Below are 20,449 nucleotides of genomic sequence, written 5' to 3' on the forward strand. Positions count from 1 at the left end.
ATGCATCAGAAACTATACTCATCTGCCATCTTTATATTTTATTTACTTTTCTTTGTCCTTTTCTTTTCTTTTTTTTTTCTACCCTCACTGGTTTAGTGGCGTGTATTGCCCATGAATCATATAAGAAGGATAGACCTGGAATAACAATTTGGATTAAGCTTCGTTAACTTTTAAAGAAAAAAGGAAAAGAAAAACTCAAGAAGAAAGTAGGGCATATATATGAGAGAGAAACGAAGTTCTGATAACGATATTAATAGGGTGAAAAGGACATTGGGCTAAGATGCAAGAAAAATTTATACTGTGTCAAAGAGAGAAAAATAGGTTTTCTGTACAGAAAAAACCCAAGAGGGTGATTCAAGAATACAAAATTTTACATATGATGGTTGACAAGTTTGAATCCCACTCATTTTTTTTGGAACCAGATAAATACTAATACTCTTTTAATTTCGACGGTGTTTTTTTTTTATCATCCACGTTAGTCATTAATATTTTGTATGTGAGGAAGTTAAATTTATAATTTTTTTTTTCATTTTTTCTTTCAAACTCATTAAGTCAACCTTAAAGAATTTTGAGTTTTCTGGGGTTGTCTTAGATATTCTTACAGAAAAAATTATATAAAAAAGAGTTACTATAATTTTTTTATGTTGAAATATAATAGATAGAGCCTGAGATGTGAAATGAATAAATCTTTGTCATGAAATTATACAAAAATGCTAATATCATTTTTTTTATTTTAATTTCAATCATATATATCTTAACTACAAAGTAAAACACACACAAATATATTTAAAAATTAATTTTAAAAGAATGACTTTTTATCCTCACACTTTAGTTTTATATAATTTAACTGTTTTAGAAATTAACTCACCGGCGATATTTATAATTGATTTTTAAATCAATTACCCATTATTTTTAATCTTAAGCTTGTGATTACTATTAAGTATTAGTTGTTCTTATATTCTCATTTTACCATGTGTTTTCTTTAAAATCCTTCTATATATATAACATAAATGTGTCTGTGTATGTTAAATTATTTACTTTATGTTTTTCCATTTTACGTTTTAGTTGTCATAAAAAATTATAATTTTTAGTTTTTATAAGAGTGATAGTTTGTCAAAAAAAAATCCTGTATATTTGATAATAATTACAATTTGTTCCTATATAAATTAAAACTTAAAAGAGACAAATATTTAGAGGAAAAAAATAACCAATTTAACCTTATATAATGTATCATCCTAATTCTTGAGTTTAAATAACAAAATTTCCCTTCGGCAAGTTACATGTGGACACGGTCCACTGGAACACCATCCAAACAAAGTCACTGATATAATAATTATGCATAATTCAATGACTGTTGTAATCAATTAGTAAGGTAATCATTGCTAAAAACCCTAGCTATAATTATATATAATTATATAAAGTGGCAGAATTTGGACAAAAAATATAGGGGTGTCAAATTAAATTTGTTATATATAATTTGTTTTTAGTTAGAAAAAAGAAGCTCTTCATCTTTTCTCTTTATTTCCTCTACTTAAAACAAGCACACATAATAGTAGAATTTAAAAAAGTATTACTATCATTAGCTATTATATCATGATACCAAACCATGAATACCATTTTAGATAAGTCTTTCGTACCTCATCAATTTGATTTGGTGATGGTATTGTCAAATTTGAGGTCGTTTTTCCCGGATCGTGTTCTAATGAATTTTTAAATTCATTATATGTAACTTTAAGAACTTTAGATATTTGTTTTTGATTGTCTTAAATTCTTGATTTTCATAAAATTTTTCAAGTTTAGTTATCGGAAATGCATTTTTTTCATCTTTATCACAAACTTTCCTCTTAAAAAAAAAGAATCAATTTTTTACTTTTTATCATCATTTTTCTAATGTAAAATTATCACCTCTCGCTTATCTAGAAAAAATAAAATTTATATTTACAAAACATAACAAAACTCATACCACTTTATTAAATAAGCAACATTGTATAAATTCAAAACTTAAAAAAAAAAAAATTACCATAGGCATTGAAGAACACAAAATCCCTAAATTTCATAATTAAGGGTTATAATAATTTGGGAATAATTATAATTAGGTTTATACCAATTTCATAAAAGAATCCTTAAAATTATAATTAGGGTTTATATTAATTTGAGATAAACTTAATTTGGGAGAAACATCCTAAAAAGAATCATAACTTTAATATACATCATTCATAATAAGATACTAACCTTGATATGTGAGAGATCATGTAAGAATGTATACTTCAATCTCAATCTATGTGTTTCTCGATCTACAAAAAACCCTAATCTCTTTTATAAATCGATGTCTGCATTAAATTTTTTTATTTTATCTTTTATTATAATTTTTCATAATATAAATTTAATATAAATAATATATAAATATAATTTTAAAAAATATATAAATATAAAAAAATTCAAAAAAAAAAATTGGGGAGCCGTAACTCCCCTAGTTCCGCTCTGATTATATATATATATATATATATATATATATATATATATATATATATATATATATATATATATATATTTTGGCTGAAGGAAATGTTAATCTCTTTTCCATTTTCCATTTGCATCAGATTTATTTTTAAGAGTTTAACAAACATGTATTATTTTTGGAATAAAAGGATTGTTATTCTTAATGAACTTTTGTGGGGATATTTTAATGTAATAAAATGGCTATAATGAAAAGATGTCTAATGTGATTTTTATTAGACTTAAAATTGTATTATATATAGCTATGAGGATTATTTTTAAGTTATTAAAATAAATTCATTTTCTCACTTTAATAAAGATAATTTAATTATCACTAAATGAAAATAATTTTGAATATGATATTATGGGTTACACTTGCTATTTTATGTTACATGATAATAATTAATCATGCAAAAAAAAAAATTAAGAGAACACAGAGAAGGGTAATTTATCAATATTTCCCCATCATTATAGAGATCAAGAAAACAGAGTAAGAGAAAAGAGGGAAAAAAAAAAAACTCAAGAAGCACTATTGAAAATTTATAAAGCGTGTTTCATCCGGTGAAATTTAATAATTAATAGAATACTAGGGAATTCATTAATTGTGGAAAAAATATGCAAGATTCTTTTTAGTATATATAAGTCTTTGTTAGACACTAGAAAACATACATATGACATAAAATTTATTACACTTTGTTCCTTGTTGTTTAACTTATGCAACATGTTAGAAAGATCTATTTATCCAAGCTAGGCTGTATAGATTCGTTGTTTTTTTTTAAGTTAAATATGTTTTTTATCTTTCAATTTTTAGTAAAATTTAAAATTAGTTCTTCTTAAAAATCTTGAACTAATTTAATTTTTTAATTTTATAAATGTGTGAATTTAATTCTTTTAACTAAATTTTATTATTATAATAATTTGAGGGACTAATTCCAATTTTTACTAAAAGTTGAAGAATCAAAAATATATTTAACCATTTTTTTTACCATTATAATCATTTGACTTATTTCCAACTTAATAATTTATATGAGAATACTTCTACTTAACTTTAAATTTATAAACCTCGGTCTTGCTTTGTTGGTTGTTTTTAGTTTTTGTGGCTACACTTTTGTTTGCTTCTCTTTTTTAGGCCTTGTCTTCTTTTTGTTGCTATTGAAACATTTCATTTTTTGTTGCTATTTCTCTCTTTATATATTAGCTTCTTCCCCTATTAGATACTGAGAAACTCATTTATAAGGAAAAAAATGTCTCAGAATCTTGGAATTGTAGTTTTGTTTATTATATTTAAGACTTTACGCCAGTTGATCAAATATATGATCGAGAATATCTGAATTAGTAAAATAATATTTTGATATTTAAAACAACCAATTTACAATCCGATTTTAAATGTAATGTGTTAATTAAGAAATAAACTTAAAAAAAATGTAAAAAACAAAAAGAAATAAAATAGTGGGTCAATTGATCACATGAATTTATTAAAAGGAGTCAACATATATCATCATTATTATGAATTATTTGAAAAGAGAAGACTTGATTTGATTTAAGTTGGGGTCATACAAGGTGGAATCCTGCCATTATTGGACTAATGTGCAAACCAGATAATTGTTTTGAAGATTAGTGATTTATTATATAATACTTATTATAAAAGTGATAGTTTTTAGTGATAAGTTATTTATTAATATTCAGTTAAAGTGTGAATAATAAGTGAAAAAATATCAAAAACGAAATATAATATTAACCAACTAAATCATCCTTGTCAATATAATTATTAACAACTAATTATATTATACCATATTCAACAGCAGCCAAAAACACATACTCTAAACTCTACACATAACACTCTTTCTGCTCACATAATGCAGTTTAAAATTTTCTTATGTTTTTTAAAATAATTCTATTAGAATAATTTCACTTTTTCTATAATATAATGCTTATTCTAATAATCTTTTTTTTTTTTCAATTACAATATAGTTATTGTGGAAGGAAATATGTCTTTGGATCATACCTCTGGTAACATGAAATATGTAAATAACATATCCTAGCTTTACACCAAGAGGGCTAATCACATAATATATAAGTTTAAGATATTAATGAATTAATTTTATATTAAATTTTAAGAATTAAAAATATATTTAACCATTTTTTTTAACGAAATCATGTATTTTTATGAAAGAGACTACCGTAAGCATGAATGTGTATTTCTATTATTTTTAATGTTAAGATTATGTACCTTAAACAAAGATGATATACTTATTCATTTTATCATATAATAAAATATAATAAAAGATATATGTAATTAGTAGTGTTCATTGATTTAAGTTATTCAATCTGAGTCAATTAGATTAGGTTGAGTTTCATTTATTACATAGTTTGATATGAGTGACCATCCTATCCAAAACTCTTACATTTATGCAATAAATAAAAATTCTATTATATATTATTTATTTATTTATTTATTGAATTAGTTTGGACAAATTTATTATGATTTGACTTACTAATTTTCTTCGAACCTTAAATTATTTTTAAAAACATCGTGTTATTTTTTAATTAGATTGATATCTAAAAATATATATTTTTAACAGAAAAATAAGTTTTTTGTTTTCACAATTTTGACTAAATTGACCTAATTCAATTAAACTCCTTCAATAATACATTGATCTGGATTAAATTTGAAATAAATAAAAAAATACACAAATTCAACCTCAGTTTTTTAGTACATTAAATAATAAATTACTTAAATTGTATTTTTTTTATAATTATTAGCGGATTTCATAATTTGTCAATAAATTTTATCAACAACCATTATATCATTAATAACCCGACAATAAATTATTATTGAGAGATTGTGTCTGTCAATAATTAATGAATTTTTTTTATAAAAATTATAGTTTAATAAAAAAAAATTTGACAAATTTGATAAAGTTTGTTTTTTACACTAAAATATTTAATTTTAACTTTTTTTTAAGTTTTTTACTTTGGTCGGAAAAAAGACAAAGAATTGTGAAACTTTGTTAAAATGTTATTCCCCTTTGTTTTATGTGTTTATTCGAACCTGAAAAGGTTTACTTGCATGTAACTTGTTTGTCGGATTCCGTAAATAGTGGTAAAGTGATAATAAGCATACTGTGTAGTTGCAAATGCGTTGATCTTGATGAGTGGAATGAATCAAAAGTCAATTTCAATTTATCTGTGAATGTGAAGAAATGTGTGATTCTGAAGCCATCCAACAATTCATCATCAATGCCTGCTCAATTTTACTCTCCAAAAACATCTTTTAAATTATAGGAATACTTTCAAAACCAATTATAATTTAAATATATCTTTTTTTAGTTTCTTACTTTTAAATGAAAACCGATACAATCACTTTTACACCAGTTATAATTAAATAAATCGATCGGAATTAACATTCTCACTAAATTAATACAATTTGTCTTCCAACAAAAACTAATTAATTAATTTGTCTTTCGGAGACAAATAATATCCACCTTATAGAATAGAGCATTTCAATAAATATTGGTATTTTATTTTATTTAGTGTGACTCGTATAAAGCCGGAAATATATTTAGGTACACAAGTTAAAACTTAATACTTACATATTATTTCACATTAAATAAGTGTCATATATATATATATATATATATATATATATATATATTAATAACTTATAAATATTCTCAAATTATATATCTATAACAATATATAAAGGGGATTCCTTTTTGTTCACATTTCGAAATACCAATTTTACCCTTTAAATATAATAATTTATTAAATTTTTAAAAATTGACCGTTATTTTTATAAACTTTTTATAAAATCGGCTATCTCTGCTTTTTCTCTTCTTCGTTATTTATCAATGCTTATTCTTTCATCTGTTCTGATATATTTCACTTTATTTTTAATAAATATAATTTTAGTTTATATATTAACTTAATAACATTACAATATTATCACCTACTAATATAATATTGTGCATATTTAAAAAATACATACACACAGGCACAATAGCGCCTGTGTTTACGCTAGTGAACAATAATATAATTAATTATTAACAAAAATTAGTTTATTTTACTAAAATTTAAAATGTTTAATATTTTTTCTTTCTCAAACTAGTATAAAAATTCTTGTTTCATTCATAAACTAAATTATGAATTAGTTTGTTCATGTACTTCCTGGAAGTCATATTCTACAATAAACGACTTATGAAGATTATATTGTAGTAAATTGTGAAACTTCACTTGTCACATGGAAACATTCCACATGTTTAAGATATTAAAAAAATTCAACAAAATATTATTAAAATTTTTGGTTAAATATATTTTTCATTCTCAAACTTTTCACTAAAATTGTATTTCGTCCCTACTAAAAAGTGAAAGAGAATAAAAATATCTCTCCTATCTTTGGATAAGGCAAATATAAAGTAATACAAACTAAATAAATTGTATGAAAAACATTGTATACGTATTAAAAAATTATCTTAATAAATTAATTCCAATGTTTTTTTTAAATAGCATATTGCTGAGTTCTTTTAGTTATTTATTTTATAAAAATTACGTCATTTTTAGAAACTATAAGCGAAAAAAAAAATGAAAAGTTCTTCCCTTCCGTTACACGTCGGTCCCACTAAATCTATCTCTTATATGTTAGTTTTTGTCTAATACGATATTGGTTTAAACAAAAGTCTTAAAAGTTAAGAAGAACATTATGAAAGTACTTAATATTTATTTACCGAAAAAGGTTTTTTTTTTTTTTTCAGAATCAAAGATATATGAATTGGGATGGTATAAGGATGTTGAAAAGTTGAATAACAATTCAAAGAGTTTTAATATTGTTTTAGAGATGTTTTTCCAAGAGGCGTGGAAGTGAAGTTTTGTTTGGGGGGGATAGAAGAAAAAGAAGGGTTGAGTTGAGAAGAGTGTAAGTGGCATTTATTTGAGTTGATTGGACGTGTTGTGTTGTGGCTCATTCATCACTCATAGTGGCTTAGGACAACTCAATTATCCATACCCACCTTACCAATGCATGGGAAAAACACCTTCCACGTTCTTCACTTTTACTACATATGCATCTGCCCAATTTTCATTTTCTTTTTCATAATATTCCTATCCTTCAACCGTTTATTCTACAACCGCATTACCCATTTTGGTTAGGGATTCTATTAAAACGCTCCAATTATGGAAATTTAACTAATCCCATCACCCCATGTGCTCACAAATTAACTCACTTTTGCACCCTCTCTTCACATAAACCCATTCATAATCAATATATCACTCAAAAATGTAATCAATATATTAACGAAATATAGCATTCATGAAAATGGAAGAGCGATTGAAATTTTATAAATATTTCAAATTCACATTAAAAGAGATAGAAAGATAGATATATATGGCACCTAAAAATAGCATCTGAAGACTTCTGTGATAATGACGTACACGTTGACCCCAACCCTTCGCGTCCTTAAGACTTCTGTGATAAACTGAAAAAAATGTCCTCTGAACAGAACATTTGGATCAAAGATTTTACAATCCCTTCGCGCTTTAAACATTTAGCCTTTTTCTTTTTCTTTTTTATAATTAATGAAGAACATGCAAGGTGCTTGCAGGTTAGTTTTATAATTGATCACTTCGTAACTAAGAATCAAAGTTGTTACCTTAAACACACAAACGAATATTAGGGTAATATTTTGAGATTGGTACTATTTTTTTTTATAAAAATATTCATTTTCTTATAGTCTTTAAAAAAGTAGTTATTAAAAAATTAAAATGGTAAGATTATTATTTTAATTTATAAGATAAATAAATTTATATTAACAGTTATTTAAAAGGTAAAAATAAAATATAATTAATTTAATTTAAAATAACGGTTATTTAAAGAGTAAAATTGAAAGAAAAATGTATACATCAACATAACGAATCATCTTTATATATACTAGTATCCACTTGTTTTTAGTAAAAGTTTATTAAACTATAAAATATATTTTTTAAATAATTATGAAAATAAATAATTTTTTTAATTTTTAATTATAAATAATTATTTAATTCTAAAAAAGTAGTTATTAAAAGGATAAAATGGTAAAATAATTATTTTAATTTATACAATAATTAAATTTAGATTCATGGTTATTTAAAGGGTAAAGATGAAAATATAATTATTTGTTTAAAATAAAAGCTAGGTAAAATTGGAAAATAAAATATGTAAAAAAATAATAATTCTATTTGTAAATAGGTATAATGCCTTTTTTAGTTTATTTAATATTCCAGTTTCCTTCTATCATTTACTAAAAAGGAAGAGACATCGAATGCTTTTGTTCCATATACAATACTAATATTCTGATTTTAAATCGATGGAGATAATATTTATTGATAGGGTCAATCAATGTATCTAAAGTATTATTCACTTTGAAACTAAAACTATATTACAATTTTGTTTTAAAAGACGTTTCATAATATTGAATAAGTATTTAAACTATTTTTGTATCGACTCCTAAAAAGGAGTATTGATGTAATTATTTGAATAATTTGTTATGAAAATAAAAATACAATCTTGTTGAATAAGATTACCGTTAACTAAAGGGTACAAAGACTTGGGTTACCAAATTCTGTTTCCATCACCAGTGCAGTAAGGGCTTTCTGCCCCGGTTAATTTCTGCATTCTGCCTCGGGTCTGGAACCGAGGCATATTGGGGCGAGGCCAAAAAGTTTACCTTTTGGCCTCGGTTATCACCCGAAGCCATAGACCCAGTTTTATGCCTCGGGTCAGTTAGGACCGAGGCCATAGGTAATAAATTTTTTTTTTTAATTCACCCTTTGCTCGCTCATGGCTGCTGCAGACTGCATTCAAACCAAAACACAAACTGCATTCAAACCCCGCGTGCCATTCCAACCTGCGATGCTGCCGCCTGCCTCTCCTTCGCCGCCAAGCACGGCCTCGGCGTGTGCGCCATCGCGTTGGAAGTCGCCGACGCGGAAGTCTCCACGACTAGGCGGAGGACCACGGAGGCGTCGACGAGGGAGGCTTCGTGTGGAAGATTGTGGGGGAGGCTCGTGCTCGCAGAGAGAGAGAGAGAGAGGCGCTGGTGGTGCGGGGCCATAGTTGGGGCCATCGGAGGCGTCGACGAGGGAGGATTTGCGGCGGCGGGGCTTGGGCGCCGGTGACAGCGTGTGGAAGATTGTGGGGGAGGCTCGGTGCAGTGAAATCCCAACGCGGTTCCAATTTGCGATTGAACCTGATTAGCCACTTGAAATTTGGAACCGTCTTGGTCAACGTGGGTGGTGGTGGGGAAAACATGTTGCAGGAGTTGAACAGTGTAGAGAGGAGAGGGATTCATGAGAAAGAAGAATGGGTCGAAGAGAGGCGCTGGTGGTGCGGGGCGGAAGAAGGGTTTGTCAATTTTGAACCCTAAATAAAGGGTATGGCTTCGGTTGTTAGAGGAACCGAAGCCATTGACCCTTTTTTGGCACCGGGTCTCCTTGGACTGAGGCCTATACCCCTGACTTCCAGCAACTTTTTGGCTTCGGGTCCTATTGGACCGAGGCCTATACCCCTCTTTGGCACCGGTTTTGAGCGAACCGGGGCCTATACCCCTCTTTGGCTTCGGGTATTTGGAGAACCGAGGCCTAAAACTTGACTCTAATAACAAAAATGCCACCGCGCCATTATATGCTTCGGTTTCTGGTCAACCGAGGCATATAAGGCGAGGTAAAATGGGAATTCTGCACTAGTGCATGTACGTGTGATAAGAGAGTTCTGCAAGTTATGTATAAACAATTAATAATCCTTAGAATAAATTACTGGTATTCATTCTCAAAAGAAACAATTAGCATTAATATATGTATGTATAACATAAAAGTTGCATTATTTTCCCACCAAAACAAAAAAGGTGACATAATAATTGATACTTTTGTTAGGATGTTCAATAGAGTCTTACATGTCAGTTATGTGTTCTTATAAGCTTATTGCAACATTAACATCCATGTGAATGTCTTTTTCATATCTCAAACCACTTTCTCTCTCACAACTACACCTTCTAACCTCTCTATCTCATACAAAAGGTAGAGTTTCTCCATCCTAAAATTCACACCTTAATTAAGTTACGACTTCTATATAGGGTTCAAAAATTGGATTGAATTTCAATCTGAATTACTTTTGGGTCAATCAATTCATTTTAATTTTAATTTTAGATAACTTATTTTATTCATTGTGTTAACAAAGTTATACAATCAACAATTATATATATAGTTATCATAAAAGTCATTAAAAGTGCACACTATTTATTTATTCTATCAATTTGCTATAATTATCATTATGTATGATAACTATTTATTTAATAATCATTCATGAGATCAACGTTTGAAATGAAACAGGTCTCAAAAAGTTCATCTATCATGTGCCCATAACTTCTTTTTTGTGAATAAGCGTTTTATGACTGATTTGGCCATACTAGATCAAAAGATTGACTCACATTATTTTAATTAGTTTTAAAATGTCCCATGTTAGGATCAATTATATAGTAGGCCGTTCGTGATTAAGTATATTTATGGGTTTGGTTTTTGTAATGAATACCAAATACTGAGGATTAAGGAACGATTAAATCAAATTCTCTTTGATAAAATAAATAATTTACTTAACATTTGTCATGTTTGTTTTAAGTATTTTTATTTATATAAAATTAGTTTAGTTGCTTCGCAATTTTCCTTATAAAGAAAGCATTGTGCGTTAAAGTACTTTTACTTCATTTGAACTAAAATTAAGTTTAATATCCTTGTTCGTTATGTTTTCATGTTTTTATAAGTAGACTATATTAAAATTTGACTGCGGATTCTTAGAGGCAGGTGTCATTCTTTTTGACTTATGTTTGTACAATACAAATGATTTTTGGAAAAGAAAATATAAAAATAAAATAAATTAATTAAAGTTAGAGCACATACAAGTTAAAAAATAACAGTTTATAAAAGGTATATGATTTTTTTTTACAAATTATTTTAATTTATAATTTTTTTTTTCTAAATTATATAGGGTAATTTGTCCAACGAAGACACACGGATACACACCTCACAAACTAAAATTTCAAACATAGTTTTCACTGTGTGACATTGCGCTACCATTATTGCATAGCCACGACGTATTTACAACTGCTTGATAGCAGTATTTTGATGTGGGTTTAGAAATGTTACATTATTCCAACGACTTCTTTTTTTGTCGCCTTTTCTCTCCAGAACATACACTGTGAAACATTATTTAAAGAGAAACATGGACGAAGCTTTCTATGTTGCAACCCTGCTTTTGACATTTTTATGACAGGAATAACAGTATCTTTTGAAAGTAATTTTCAGAAGCTGGCTAGTCCTATTTTTGTCCTCAAAATTATATATTATTTTCATACTTGTATATTTTCTCCTCCCCCCACAACGGAAAAAATAAAAACCAGACACTAGTCTTGAAAGCAAGGTACCCACCATTCGTTATCTTTCCCTTACTCATTATGAAAAGGTTGTACGAATAATTAAGTAGGTAAACTCTAGCTTTCACCTCAAAATGAATTTTTGGGCCCACTGTTTTCCCCCATGGAAGTCGAAAATTAACCGAAGAAGCAGAAGGAAAAAATAAGGTATAGGTTATGGTAGGAATTTAACATTAATTATATGTTTACAGAGAGTGTGGAATAGGTTAGTTAGATGAGGGAGTGTTGGTTCCCGTTTTGGTTGATTTTGGCATGATGATGATGATGTTGTTTAGTGGATAGTTTGGTACAGAGAAGTAAGAAATGTTGCATGGATGGTCTCTATTTGCAGGTGCTTAGGAAATGTAGGGATGAGTGGCATGGTGACAGCACTAAGGGCCAATGCAATCCTTGTCGAGATTTCCGTGTTGGCGACGGTATAGCATTGGTGAGGACAAGGCACTACCATGTTTTTATCCTTGGTGTGTGGCAAATTGCTTAACCTTTTTCCAAAGCATCCAACTCACCTTCTGCTCATAACTTGAATTGTAATTCCATTTAGCTCTGAAATGGAAAGGGGCTAGAGAGATAAGCCATTTTCTCAAGGGTCAAACTCCTTATGTTTTCACAACAAAAAAATCTTGCCCATATCTGCCATGAGGACCACACGTTGAGGGTAAGTGGTACCACATGCCTCTTGCTTCAGCCATCCAAATGCTAGAGTTAACACACATGTGTCACCACTGGGCATATGTAGACCTCTCAATTATTGCTTATGCATGGTTTTCAATGTGAACCAATTATGCAAAAGAATGGGTGTGATGGAATGGAATGCATTTCAAAAAGAATTTTGTGAAATTAGAGCCTTGATGCCTCATAACAAGTCTCTGATTAAGCTCTTGTTTGGGAGGAAGGGGAAAGAGTGGAGAAAGGGAAGACAAGGGTAGAAGAGGCCCCCCCCTTATAATTGTTTGGAAATTTGGGTGAACCCTCTGCCCCCCCTCCCTCTCTTCTTCTTCTTCTTCTTTTTTTTCTTTCTAATAAAACAACTTACTAGGAGTAGGTAAATTAGTTACCTTATCCTTCTTTAATTTAAAATACCTCTCTTTTGGCTTAGTCTATAGTACTTTGTTCTAATTGTTAAATTCTTCCATGTCCTTAAACTTTGCATGCCTCAATTTCAAATAACTGTCTCAACAAATAGAGGAAGCCCATAATTATCTTCCCTTTGTCATTATTTACTCCCAATAAATGCATAATTAAACTTCAAAATGAATGCCATTATGGAATGATAAGTTTTGTGAGAGTGACTCTTATAAGAGAATGTCATTCACTCATTCTTTACTGTAAAGTTAGGAGCGAAGTACAAGGTGCAGTTCCTTTGAGGAGTAATATATTCTTTGCACAAGGGGACCACACAGCAATTACATGATTCTCTATAGGGCTTTCAAATGATGCTACTCCTTGCTGTTCTTCAATGCAAAACCTAATCTCATAAATGCATAGTATGTAGGTTATCACAATCTCACCTTCTTTGTCGTCAAGCTATTGTATGATTTCAGCCGATTCAAGTACTGCCTTTCACTCCCACATGCTTAAATAGAAAGTTTAGCTCAAACGGGAACTAAATTCAATTCAAAGAATTGGGTGTGGGGGCTGCTACGATTTTGCCCTTCTTCAACCACTTATATCACAACCTGCTCATCAACTATAACATCCGCTATTAACGCCCTAAATAACTCTTCTGCCACATTTTAACTTACCATTACCTTCCATCCCCCGAACAAGTCAATTCTTTTTGTCAGTGTCATGCAACCTAAAATGCTTCAACTATAAGGTTTTCAGTTTCTTTTCAATTCATTCTTCGATATTTTAGCATCAAAAAGACCCTTCCCATAAAACCAGTGATTCTGGTATTGGGCTGACTCCCCTGGGTATGGTGGATGGCAAAGAAGTTTGTCATAACTTTCACAAATTGTATTGCTAGGGTAATTGCAGGAAACGTTAGGGTTTGAATTGGAGTTTGTAAGAAATGATCATTAGTTTGTTTCAACTACCGGATAGGAATGTCATGAAATATTTCTCCTAATCGAAAGTAAGCATTAGTGTCCTTGGTCCCTGAGTAGAAGTGAGTGGAAGTTTTTTGTACCAAGGCTTAAGAATATTGAAGATGAACAAAAATACTCGATCTATATTAGGTAACATCTTTCTGCTCTCATCTCACACCACTTCAGGGTGACTGATGCTTGGTCCCATCCCTTCCTTTTGCTAAAGAGAACCCACAATGGTAATTGGTAGATGCTGGTAATTCCCAATTACAGTATAAATCTGTTGTCCATTTTCCTCCTCTTGTTTCTTTGTTACCTTAGGCCTTTTGCTCTATAAAGCCTATGAATTTTAGTTGATGGGTCCAAATTCAACGACCCCAAAAGATGTACAAGATAAAATTGAGGGTCCTCTGCCACCACTGCCTAGTTGGATCAGCGGAACTAGAAAAAATTTAGTACTTCTTTCTCTTACGAATGAAAAGTTCATTCCAAATTCTGTAATGTGATATTTACCGGTGAATATGATGCTTCTCTGTAAAGTCTCTCAAGTGGATACAAGCTTTAACAGAACAACAAGTTTACTGCAACTAACTTAAAATGGAGCATGGGGATCAATGAATTTACCCTGTTAAAAGAGCTTAAAGGGGAAAAAGAAGTGAGTAATGCTTGTGTATAATGTTGATTGCTCTTATGGATTTGGAGTGTGTAAAGTCCACCTTTTTGTTTTTGCTGGAGGCTCCAGTCATAAGAAAACCATTCTCGTGCTTCACCCTCTTATTTCTTACTGTTGGATTGGGGTGTAGGCATGATATGAACCGAACCAACTTTTGGTCTCGCAGTCACATGGTGCTGAATATAAATTTTGTTACTTATGTGGCCTCCAATCACTCTTTTTTCACATTCTACAGGGCAATGATGTCCTTAGAAAAAGCACAAAGCAGTTGGAAGTTGGTAACTGTTACAACCTTTTTTTTACTCATAGAATGAGTATTATAGTAGGAATCCTCACCCACCCCATCCCCAAATAAAATCTCCCAAGTAGAAACTCGAATTTCACAGCACTGTGTTTGGGTGGCATGTTGGTATCTGAAGGAAGAAAGCATGGGAAATAAGATTTTTTTTGTTTTTCCATTGCCGAGTGATGCGAAGCATGATGGTTTATTTTAGAGACAAAGTCCCCACCCACAAACACAAGGGTAGGGCAATGTTATTATGAGCATTTTAACAGGTAGTTGGGTCCAAGTACAAAATCATATGAGCTGCATTAATTCCCTAATATTATTTCAACACCCTCTCCTCTTCTAGCGTTGCCCGTGACATCCCAACGTGAACCATCACACCAAATCCTTCCATTGCCATGTGGCTCCAGCTAACCCTAAGCTTTCAATACCCAACATATCAAAAGATTAACTGTCACGTTTATCAGTCTATTCCTCTGACGTTCGTAATTTTTCTATTAAAACAAACTTCAAAATTTTGGAAAAAGTGACAACATTATAATTAATTCCAACACCATCATGAATTTATGGCTATGTTCAGTTGGATGTCAGTGTTGGGGGAAAATGAATTCACGTTTGACAAGGAAGTGTTAATTGGAAATTAATTGATGAGCCCCGATTTGAAGGGGTACGTAGAAGATACGATTATAAAGCAGGAAGCGATATTAAGAGTTTTCCACGTTGAGGAACCTTGGATTTGCCCCATCTTGAGTTGCAGATAGAAGAGCTTAAAATGTTACGTACGAAGTGAAAATAGAAGCTGAAACACTGTGGTGGAAGTGAAAGCTCGTAATACATGTCAATTACGTGCAAAGCTTTCTCGAAATAAGAGGGTTGAGTTGGAGTCTACGGTTGGTATGGTTCCCACTAATTGGAAAATTTTCACGTTAATAGATTCTTCATCATTATTGTTATTATTATTTTGTTAGAAGATTAGTATTGAGAATTTTTTTTAAATATTATTGGATTACGGCAGAGGGTGTGCGGTGAAAGGAGAAAAAGGTAAAGGCGTGAGATTTGCTTGCACATTTGAAACTGTCCAAATGGGGAAACAAGGGTTCCACGAACAGTGCCAAATTTTGTTATCTCTTCAGAAATAGGTAAGCATGCCTGCAATTTGGATTCGCTACTTTGGGTTTAGTTTAGACCTTAACCCATTTTCAGCAACCATATTAATCTCTTCCTCTCAACGTGCACTCTAAACACATTTCTTAAATATGCTTCATAGAGTAATTCTTTGGTCTTCTTCCTTACGGGGAAACTAAAAAACCCATGTTACTGTAAATATATATTTGTTTCCTATTAGGTCATGCCACCCATAACATAATCTATCATTTAATTCACACCATATTTAATGCTGCTTTGGTACATAATATATTATTTCAGGACAATTCTAGTCTCTCTTCTACCCTAATCTCCTCCTTCTTTCATTTTAAGCAATATATTTCTCTTTCTGCTCATTTCAGAACGTTACTTATTTTCATATATTCAAAATTTTCTGCTTTAGTGCGTTTTAAAATAAAATAGATTAATGTCAAATGTGAAATGATTTTTATAAGTTTTCGAATAACTCAATTAAATATTTAAGAAATAAATTTTGATGTATATAAAAGAAATAGTTAATAAAATAATAAGTATATATCTTCAAAATCATTTACTATTGGTCACATTTTTTATTGTGTTGAACTCTTAATACGTCTAGTCCCGTTTCATTTTTGGAGGTGTGCAAATTAAAGTTGGTGACAATAAGATATACACTTCCAATATATATAGCACAGAAATTAAAATAAATTAATCACATTACTACTATTTAAAAAAAAATAAACAAGATATTACTATATGAAATCAGCCGTGTGCTGTTTTCTTTTTTTCTTTTTTAACTTTGTTAGGTTTATCTAACTTATATTTAACGTGATGTTCGTATAGGTAATAGTATGAGAATATATTTATAATTGTATTACTAGTATCAAATATTACTAATTTTATTAATCATTAATAGATATAAATATGTTAAGGTGTCATACATTAATTATCTAATGAAATTAAAAAATAATTTTGACTCAAAATTGTCTTTCTAACCATCTTTTTGATGTCGAATAGCATTTGACTTTTTATTGAAAAAACTTCAATAGTACAACAGTAATGTACCAGCTTATATATAATAGGTAGAATGATATTTTTCTTGAGTAAGATGTCGTTAGAATCTTACAAACAATGAATTGTCTTGTGAATACTTTACTGAATATTAAATGTGTTTTATAATTAAAATTATATATAAAGCTAAAATTTTACTTTTGCTTCTTCAATTTATTGTTCACTTAGCTGGTTTATTAAATTTCTAAAACGATTTAGTTTAAATTTTTTCCGTCATATAAAGCTAACAAAAAATCTTAATGAAATATAATATTGCTGATATATAATAGTTGAATCTATTTCTTGTCAGCATATATGCAGAATATGATCCTAATATTGATTCTGATGATCAATCATAAACCATATCTCATACTCATGTTATAAATAGTAAATGGAAAGTGTATATGAATAAGCCATAACGATGATGTTCCCTTCTTTAGAGCACTAGTGATCCAGTGATCTTCTTCCTGTGGAGCACCTTTATTTCCCTTTAGTCTTCTATCTTGATGGGGATAGAGAGAAAGGAACTTGAAAAGAACGTTATGTCTCTGTGTACTCTCAGAAAGGACCACGACCATTTATAAACTGTTAAGTTTTAGTATTTCTAATTTAGCCCCTCATCAAATTAGAAATTACTTTATGGTCTCTATACAATATTTATTTTCATGACATATGCCTTTAGTCAAAACTTTAATTTAGTCAGATCACTTTATTATTTGGCTTAATAAATAATAGTCCTAACACATTTAATTATGTATCATATATATATATATATATATATATATATATATATATATATATATATATATATATATATATATATATATATATATATATATATATATATGCATGACCCAAAATTACTAACATTTCTTATATCAAGTTGCAATAAAGTTGCTTCAATGTTGAAATTTATCTTGGAAAATGCTAAGTTGTTTTTTTATTGATGTTTTGATCTTTTTTTCATAGTAGAAAAGGGTTGAAAGCAGCGACTGTGTCTTTACGGTTGGTATTTTGCAGAGATCCGTGATGAAAAAATATATGATTATATATTATGAGATGTAATGTAAGTTATAAATGTAATTTTTATGGTTATTTTGTATGAAGCTACCTACTATTGAGAATTTCCCATTCAAATGTATCGGAGGAAGAGTATGTGAATTTTGTAAAGTTGAATATAAAAGGCTTTGTTAGCTTATGTAATCTAATTATTAACTAATGAAAACTGTACTTATGAATTATGTAATATACACATTTTTGCATGTAAATTTTAATTGTTTGAATCACATTGAAGACAAATGTACATTGAATCTAGTAAAAAGGGTATGGTTATAGTATTTGTCTCTTTGGGTGAACTAGGTTACATATTCTAAACAAGTGAAAGACAAATTGGACCTACTTAAACACATGAAGGACGAATTTAAATATACTTAAAAACATATTGAACTAACATACATTTATGAAAAAAAATATAAATAATATCATAAATAAATAAACGCTAATTAAGTTAGAAAGATTTGGACCAACCAAACAAAGGCTTTAAAAATAAGGAACAAAGTGTAAAATAATAAAATCAAATAAATTAAATGAGAAGATGGAAAGTGGTAATTGTATTATTATATTATATTTTTATTTTTTATTTATTGTTATCTTTTATTGTTATTTTATTATTATATTTTCAGATATTTTAGGTTTTATTTAATAAAACTGGAAAAAATAATTATTTGGTTTACATATTTAATATTTTGCGTGAAAATATAAAAAATAAATAAAAAGAATATCATCGAAATTTGATTATCAAAGTTATCCGTAAGAGACATTTATGAAGTGAGTTACTTCAATACAAAATAACGTAATACAAGACAAAGTACAAAACTACATGTATCGACCAAATCAAAAAAAAAAAAACTATAAACAAAAAGTTTGATAGAGGTAAAAAAGAACAACCCTTTTTGGGAAAACCCCCCCTTTTCAAAAAGAGAGAGAAAAATAACACTTTTGGAAAGAATGACACTTGACCTAAAAACAATGAAGGTAAAAGTGCATTATTAAGGCAGAAAATATTCATCTTGGTCACTATTCTAGTATTCACATAATGTTTAGGAGTAACTAACTCCCTCATTCACGGGGTTGAGTGTAATATTTCCTCTATTCATGGTATAGTTATTGTTTCTCATCACTCATTGATAAGAGATTGGAACTTATTACAAAAGATGTGAATGCTAAAGAATGAATTAGAAATATATTGTTTAATATTTTTGCTTTGAATTGAATCATGCAACACAATCCCAGTGAAGCTTTTATCATATATTTTCTTAAATCAAATTAATTGTTTTTATTTTGTGAATTTTATTGTTTTCTAGTTTTAGATTAACTTCTCATTCATCAATTGTTTGAAAATTTTTAACCATTATTAGTAAATAAACGTAATTTTTCTTAAGCCACAATAATCTTTGGGAAAACAATACTTAGACTATACACTTTATTACTTGTGCAATTTGGTATACTTGTCAATTTCATAATAGAAAGAATATGACATCTTTGGATACTAGATAAGTATATTGTTGAATTACTTCTTGAATAAGTTCTTCAAAGATAGAAATCTAGATTAAGAGTATCCAGATTTTAAGATACAAATAAAGATGTATTGTTTTATGTTTCTCTTAAAGTATGTAAAATATAATATGGAGGGGCCTTTTATAGGATAAGAAAGCATGTTCAATAAGCTTCCAAAGATTTAAAAAGAGAAGTAAAGTACTAATGGGCCAAAAGACTAAGGTAACCAAAAATCTAGATACATGAAATGAAAATGAGATTGCAACTTCCTTATCATCATGTCATGTGATAGAAAAAACAATTAGGTGTGTGAACTAACTTTAACTAGTATTAGTTGGAGTTAGTCCATGACACTTAGCCACCTTGTCACAAAATATGCTAGAAGCTTTTAGAACTTTCTAACACATTTAAAATAATGTTTCTTATTTTTAAAAGGTATTTATTCTTTAATTCATGTTCTTTATTGAAGTTTCTTGAGTTTATCATCTTATTTTGTAAGGACCACAAGAGGTGCCTTCTTTTTATTTGTTTGAATTCTCTCTATCTATGGTTTCATCACAAACTCTTCAAATATTTAATATCATATCAACATTTTTCTATGTGTACCCACTAACGAGGTAACCACTTCATAATAACAGAAAAAAAAAAAAAAAAACTAAGCTAAACTTAGTTTTAGAAATTTAAAGGACCAAATTAGATTTTTTTTTTTTTAAGTTAAGAGACCACACTAAATATAAAAATAAGTTAAAAAAAACTAAAGCAATTTTTCGTCTAATATAAACTA

Source organism: Vigna unguiculata, chromosome 6 (genome assembly GCF_037176805.1).
Source record: "Vigna unguiculata cultivar grain cowpea cultivar isolate G323 ecotype 2 chromosome 6, ASM3717680v1, whole genome shotgun sequence".
NCBI lineage: Eukaryota > Viridiplantae > Streptophyta > Magnoliopsida > Fabales > Fabaceae > Vigna > Vigna unguiculata.